The 6,263-nt window shown below is 37.1% G+C and overlaps 1 non-coding gene across 1 annotated transcript; it reads left to right on the top strand.

Moving 5' to 3' along the window:
- Window positions 1-1,570: 1,570 nt before the first annotated feature.
- On the top strand, window positions 1,571-1,678 carry LOC148561492 (small nucleolar RNA R71). The gene has a single exon (XR_015887950.1). It is a non-coding gene; the product is annotated as a small nucleolar RNA R71 (small nucleolar RNA).
- The last annotated feature ends 4,585 nt before the right edge of the window (window positions 1,679-6,263 follow it).

Raw genomic sequence — 6,263 nt, 5'->3', positions numbered from 1 at the left:
TTGACTGTGGGGGCTTTGGTTGACTCTGCTTTGAAAGAAGCTTTTTCTGCTTCCTCTCCATTGATGCAGAGAGAGATCCTTGAGTTGTAAACACAAGGTTGTCCTTATTTAATTGAAGGATCAATTCTCTTCTGTCCACATCAATCACAGCTCTTGCTGTGGCTAGGAAAGGTCTTCCTAGGATGATGGATTCATCCTCTTCCTTTCCAGTATCCAGGACTATGAAATCAACAGGGATGTAAAGGCCTTCAACCTTTACTAACACATCTTCTACTTGTCCATAAGCCTGTTTTCTTGAATTGTCTGCCATCTCTAATGAGATTTTAGCAGCTTGCACCCCATGGATTCCCAGTTTCTCTATTACAGAGAGGGGCATGAGGTTTATTCCTGAACCAAGGTCACACAGAGCCTTAAAGATCATGGTGCCTATGGTACAAGGTATTATGAACTTTCCAGGATCCTGTCTCTTCTGAGGCAATCTCAGTTTATCTAGATCACTTAGTTCATTGGTGAACAAGGGAGGTTCATCTTCCCAAGTCTCAATACCAAATAATTTGGCATTTAGCTTCATGATTGCACCAAGGAACTTGGCAGCTTGCTCTTCAGTAACATCCTCATTCTCTTCAGAAGAGGAATACTCATCAGAGCTCATGAATGGCATAAGGAGGTTCAATGGAATCTCTATGGTCTCTAGATGAGCCTCAGAGTCCTTTGGTTCCTCAGAGGGAAGCTCCTTATTGATCACTGGACGTCCCAGGAGGTCTTCTTCCTTGGGATTCATGTCCTCCTTTCCCTCTTTGGGTTCGGCCATTTTGGTACTATCAATGGCCTTGTACTCTCTCTTTGGATTTTCTTCTGTATTGCTTGGGAGAGTACTGGGAGGGATTTCAATGATCCTCTTACTCAGCTGGCCCACTTGTGCCTCCAAATTTCTAATGGAAGACCTTGTTTCATTCATGAAACTCACAGTGGCCTTAGATAGATCAGAGACTAAATTTGCTAAGCTAGATGGATTCTGCTCAGAATTCTCTATCTGTTGCTGAGTGGATGATGGAAAAGGCTTGCTATTGCTAAACCTATTTCTTCCACCATTATTAAAGCCTTGTTGAGGCTTTTGATCCTTCCATGAGAAATTTGGATGATTTCTCCATGATGGGTTATAGGTGTTTCCATAAGGTTCACCCATATAATTTACCTCTGCTATTGCAGGGTTTTCAGGATCATAAGCTTCTTCTTCAGAAGATACCTCTTGAGTACTGCTGGATGCAGCTTGCATTCCATTCAGACTCTGAGAGATCATATTGACTTGCTGTGTCAATATTTTGTTCTGAGCCAATATGGCATTCAGAGTATCAATTTCAAGAACTCCCTTCTTCATAGGCGTCCCATTACTCACAGGATTCCTCTCAGAAGTGTACATAAACTGGTTATTAGCAACCATGTCAATGAGTTCTTGAGCTTCTACAGGCGTTTTCTTTAGGTGAATGGATCCACCTGTAGAAGTATCCAATGACATCTTTGATAGCTCAGACAAACCATCATAGAATATATCCAGGATGGTCCATTCTGAAAGCATGTTAGAAGGACACTTTTTGGTCAGCTGCTTGTATCTTTTCCAAGCTTCATAGAGGGATTCACCTTCTTTCTGTCTGAAGGTTTGAACATCAACTCTAAGCTTGCTCAGCTTTTGAGGAAGAAAGAACTTGGCTAAGAAAGCCGTGACCAGCTTATCCCAAGAGTTCAGGCTGTCTTTGGGTTGAGAGTCCAACCATATTCTAGCTCTGTCTCTTACAGCAAAAGGGAAAAGCATGAGCCTGTAGACTTTAGGATCTACTCCATTAGTCTTAACAGTATCACAGATCTGCAAGAATTCAGTTAAGAATTGAAAAGGATCTTCAGATGGAAGTCCATGAAACTTGCAGTTCTGCTGCATCAGAGAAACTAGCTGAGGTTTCAGCTCAAAATTGTTTGCTCCAATGGTAGGAATGGAGATGCTTCTTCCATGTAAATTGGAATTAGGTGCAGTAAAGTCACCAAGCATTCTCCTTGCATTATTGTTGTTGGGTTCGGCTGCCATCTCCTTTACTTGTTTGAAATTTTCAATAAGGTTGTCTCTGGATTGTTGTAATTTAGCTTCTCTTAGTTTTCTCTTCAGAGTCCTTTCAGGTTCTGGATCAGCTTCAACAAGAATGCCTTTTTCTTTGTCCCTGCTCATAAGAAAGAGAAGAAAAAAAGAAAAGAAGAGGAATCCTCTATGTCACAGTAAAGAGGTTCCTTATTGTTAGTAGAAGAAGAAAAGGAATAGGGGTGAAGAAGAATGAAGAATCCAAACACCAAGGTGATGATAGGAGCAGAGATGTGAGATGAAGAGAAGTGTTAGTAGATGAATAAATAAATAGAAGGAGATGAGGGAGAAGGATTTTCGAAAATAATTTTTGGAAAAGAGTTAGTGATTTTCGAAAATAGTTTTTGACAAAGGTTAGTAGTTTTTCGAAAATTCAAATAAAAAATAAAATAATTAGTCTAATTAAAAAGAAATTTTGACAAAGAGGGAAGGTTTTTTTCGAAATTTAGAGAGAGAGAGTTAGTTAGGTAGTTTTGAAAAAGGTAAGAAACAAACAAAAAGTTAGTTAGTTAGTTGAAACAAATTTTGAAAAGATAAGAAGTTAGGAGGTTAGAAAAGATATTTTGCAATCACTTTTTTGAAAAAGGTAAGATAAGAAGATATTTTTGATAAGATATGATAGAAATTAGTTTTTGAAAAAGATTTGATTTTTAAAATCTCAATTAATGACTTGATTCACAAGAAATCACAAGATATGATTCTAGAACTTAAAGTTTGAATCTTTCTTAACAAGTAAGTAACAAACTTGAAATTTTTGAATCAAAACATTAATTGATGATGTTATTTTCGAAAATATGATGTAAAATTAGAAAAAGATTTTTGAAAAATATTTTTGAAATTTTCGAAAATAACTAAAAAAATTGAAAAAAAAAAGATTTGATTTTTGAAAAGGATTTTGAAAAAGATAAGATTTTTTTTAAATTGAAAATTTGATTTGACTCATAAAAACAACTAGATTTTAAAAATTTTTGAAAAAGTCAAATCTAATTTTCGAAATTTTAAAAGGGAAAGATATTTTTCTGATTTTTGAATTTTTATGATGAGAGAGAAAAACAAGAAAAATGATGCAATGCATGAAAGTTATGGATCAAAACAATGAATGCATGCAAGAATGCTATGAATGTTAGGATGAACACCAAGAACACTATGAAGATCATGATGAACACAAGAACATATTTTTGAAAAATTTTTAATGCAAAGAAAACATGCAAGACACCAAACTTAGAATTCTTTAATGCTTAGACACTAAGAATTCAAGAATGCATATGAAAAACAAGAAAAGACACAAACCATGCAAATGCAAAGATCAAACAAGACTTACCAAGAACAACTTGAAGATCATGAAGAACACTATGAATGCATGAAAATTTTCGAAAAAAATGCAAGATGAGTATGCAATTGACACCAAACTTATAACGTGACTCAAGACTCAAACAAGAAACACAAAAATATTTTTGATTTTTATGATTTTATGAATTTTTTGTATTTTCTTTTAATTTTTTCGAAAATCATTTTGAAAAGGAAAAATAAGGATTCCAAAATTTTTAATATGAATTCCAAGAATCTTATGCTCTTTAGTCTAAAGCTCCAATCAAAGGGTCAGGAATGGCTTAATAGCCAGCCAAGCTTTAGTATGTAACTCAGACATGACACGCCTAACATGCCCTACAGGCATGGCTTTACAGCCAGCCAGGCTTCAACATGCCTTATGAAACACTAGAATTTATTCTTAAAAATTCTGAAGAAAAAATTTTTTGAAAACATTTTAAAAAATTTTTTTTTTTTCGAAAACAAAGGAGAAATTTTTGAAAGATTTTTTAGAAATTTTTTTTTTTTGAAAACTTTTTGAAAAGAAAACGAAAAGAAAGTTACCCAATCTGAGCAACAAGATGAACCGTCAATTGTCCAAACTCGAACAATCCCCGGCAACGGCGCCAAAAACTTGGTATGCGAAATTGTTACTCAGTTTGTGAATTATTGTTCGAAATTGATTCCCTGGCGATGGCACCAAAAACGGATGCACAGAACCATGGTCTAAACATATCTTCACAACTTCGCATAACTAACCAGCAAGTGCACTGGGTCGTCCAAGTAATAAACCTTACGTGAGTAAGGGTCGATCCCACGGAGATTGTTGGTATGAAGCAAGCTATGGTCACCTTGTAAATTTCAGTCAGGCGGATATAAAATAGTTATGGAGTTTTTGAAATTAATACTAAAATAAGGATAGAAATACTTATGTAAATCATTGGTGAGAATTTCAAGTAAGCGTATGGAGATGCATTCATTCCTCTGAACCTCTGCTTTCCTGCTGTCTTCATCCAATCCGTCTTACTCCTTTCTATGGCTGGCTTTATGTAAGGATGTCACCGGTGCCAATGGCTACTTTCAATCCTCTCGGGAAAATGGTCCAAATGCTCTGTCACAGCACGGCTAATCGTCTGGAGGCATCACCCTTGTCGTTGGTTGCATCCTATTCCTCTCTGTGAAAATGGTCCGATGCGCTGTCACTGCATGGCTAATCATCTTGGAGGTTCTCGATCATACTGGAATAGAATTTACTATCCTTTTGCGTCTGTCACTACGCCCAGCACTCGCGAGTTTGGAGTTCGTCACAGTCATTCAATCCCAGAGTCCTACTCGGAATACCACGGACAAGGTTTAGACTTTCCGGACTCTCATGAATGTCGCCATCAATCTAGCTTATACCACGAAGATTCTGATTAAGAGATCTAAGAGATACTCATTCAATCTAATGTAGAACGGAAGTGGTTGTCAGGCACGCGTTCATAGGGAATGATGATGATTGTCACGTTCATCACATTCAGGTTGAAGTGCGGATGAATATCTTAGAAGCGAAATAAGATGAATTGAATAGAAAACAGTAGTACTTTGCATTAATCTTTGAGGAATAGCAGAGCTCCACACCTTAATCTATGTAGTGCATAAACTCTACCGTTGAAAATACATAAGTAATGAAGGTCCAGGCATGGCCGAATGGCCAGCCCCCAAACGTGATCAATAGATCAAAAGATAATCCAAAGATGTCTAATACAATAGTAAAAGGTCCTATTTATAATAAACTAGCTACTAGGGTTTACAGAAGTAAGTAATTGATGCATAAATCCACTTCCGGGGGCCACATAGTGTGTGCTTGGGCTGAGCTTGAAGTCTACACGTGGAGAGGTCATTCTTGGAGTTGAACGCCAGCTTTTGTGCCAGTTTGGGCGTTGAACTCCACTTTGCAACTTGTTTCTGGCGCTGGACGCCAGAATTGGGCAGAGAGCTGGCGTTGAACGCCAGTTTGTGTCATCTAAACATGGGCAAAGTATGGACTATTACATATTGCTGGAAAGCCCTAGATGTCTACTTTCCAACGCAATTAGAAGCGCGCTATTTTGAGTTCTGTAGCTCTAGAAAATCCATTTTGAGTGCAGGGAGGTCAGAATCCAACAGCATCAGCAGTCCTTCTTCAACCTCTGAATCTGATTTTTGCTCAAGTCCCTCAATTTCAGCCAGAAAATACCTGAAATCACAGAAAAACACACAAACTCATAGTAAAGTCCAAAAATTTGAATCTAACATAAAAACTAATGAAAATATCCCTAAAAGTAACTAGATTCTACTAAAAATACACTAAAAACAATTCCAAAAAGCGTATAAATTATCCGCTCATCAATCCTATTCCAATAAGAGTGAGAACCGACAGATGATTAGTCATGCGGTGACAGTGCATTTGGACCATTTTCATTGAGAGGACAGATGGTAGCCATTGACAACAGTGATCCCCCAACATACAGCTTGCCATGGAAAGGAGTATGAATGATGGAATGAAGGCAGTAGGAAAGCAGAGATTCAGAAGGAATAAAGCACCTCCATACGCTTATCTGAAATTCTCACCAATGAATTATATAAGTATTTCTATCTTATGTTATATATTTTATTTATCTTTTAATTATCAAAGCCTCATAACCATTTGAATATGCCTGACTGAGATTTACAAGATGACCATAGCTTGCTTCAAGCCGACAATCTCCGTGGGATCGACCCTTACTCACGTAAGGTTTATTACTTGGACGACCTAGTGCACTTGCTGGTTAGTTGTTCGAAGTTGTAAAAAGCAGTTGAGATTACAATC

This window comes from Arachis ipaensis, chromosome B6 (assembly GCF_059453495.1).
Source record: "Arachis ipaensis isolate K30076 ecotype BB chromosome B6, ASM5945349v1, whole genome shotgun sequence".
Lineage (NCBI taxonomy): Eukaryota > Viridiplantae > Streptophyta > Magnoliopsida > Fabales > Fabaceae > Arachis > Arachis ipaensis.
The sequence above is the reverse complement of the archived record's forward strand: the minus strand, read 5'-3'. Positions and strand labels throughout refer to the sequence as shown.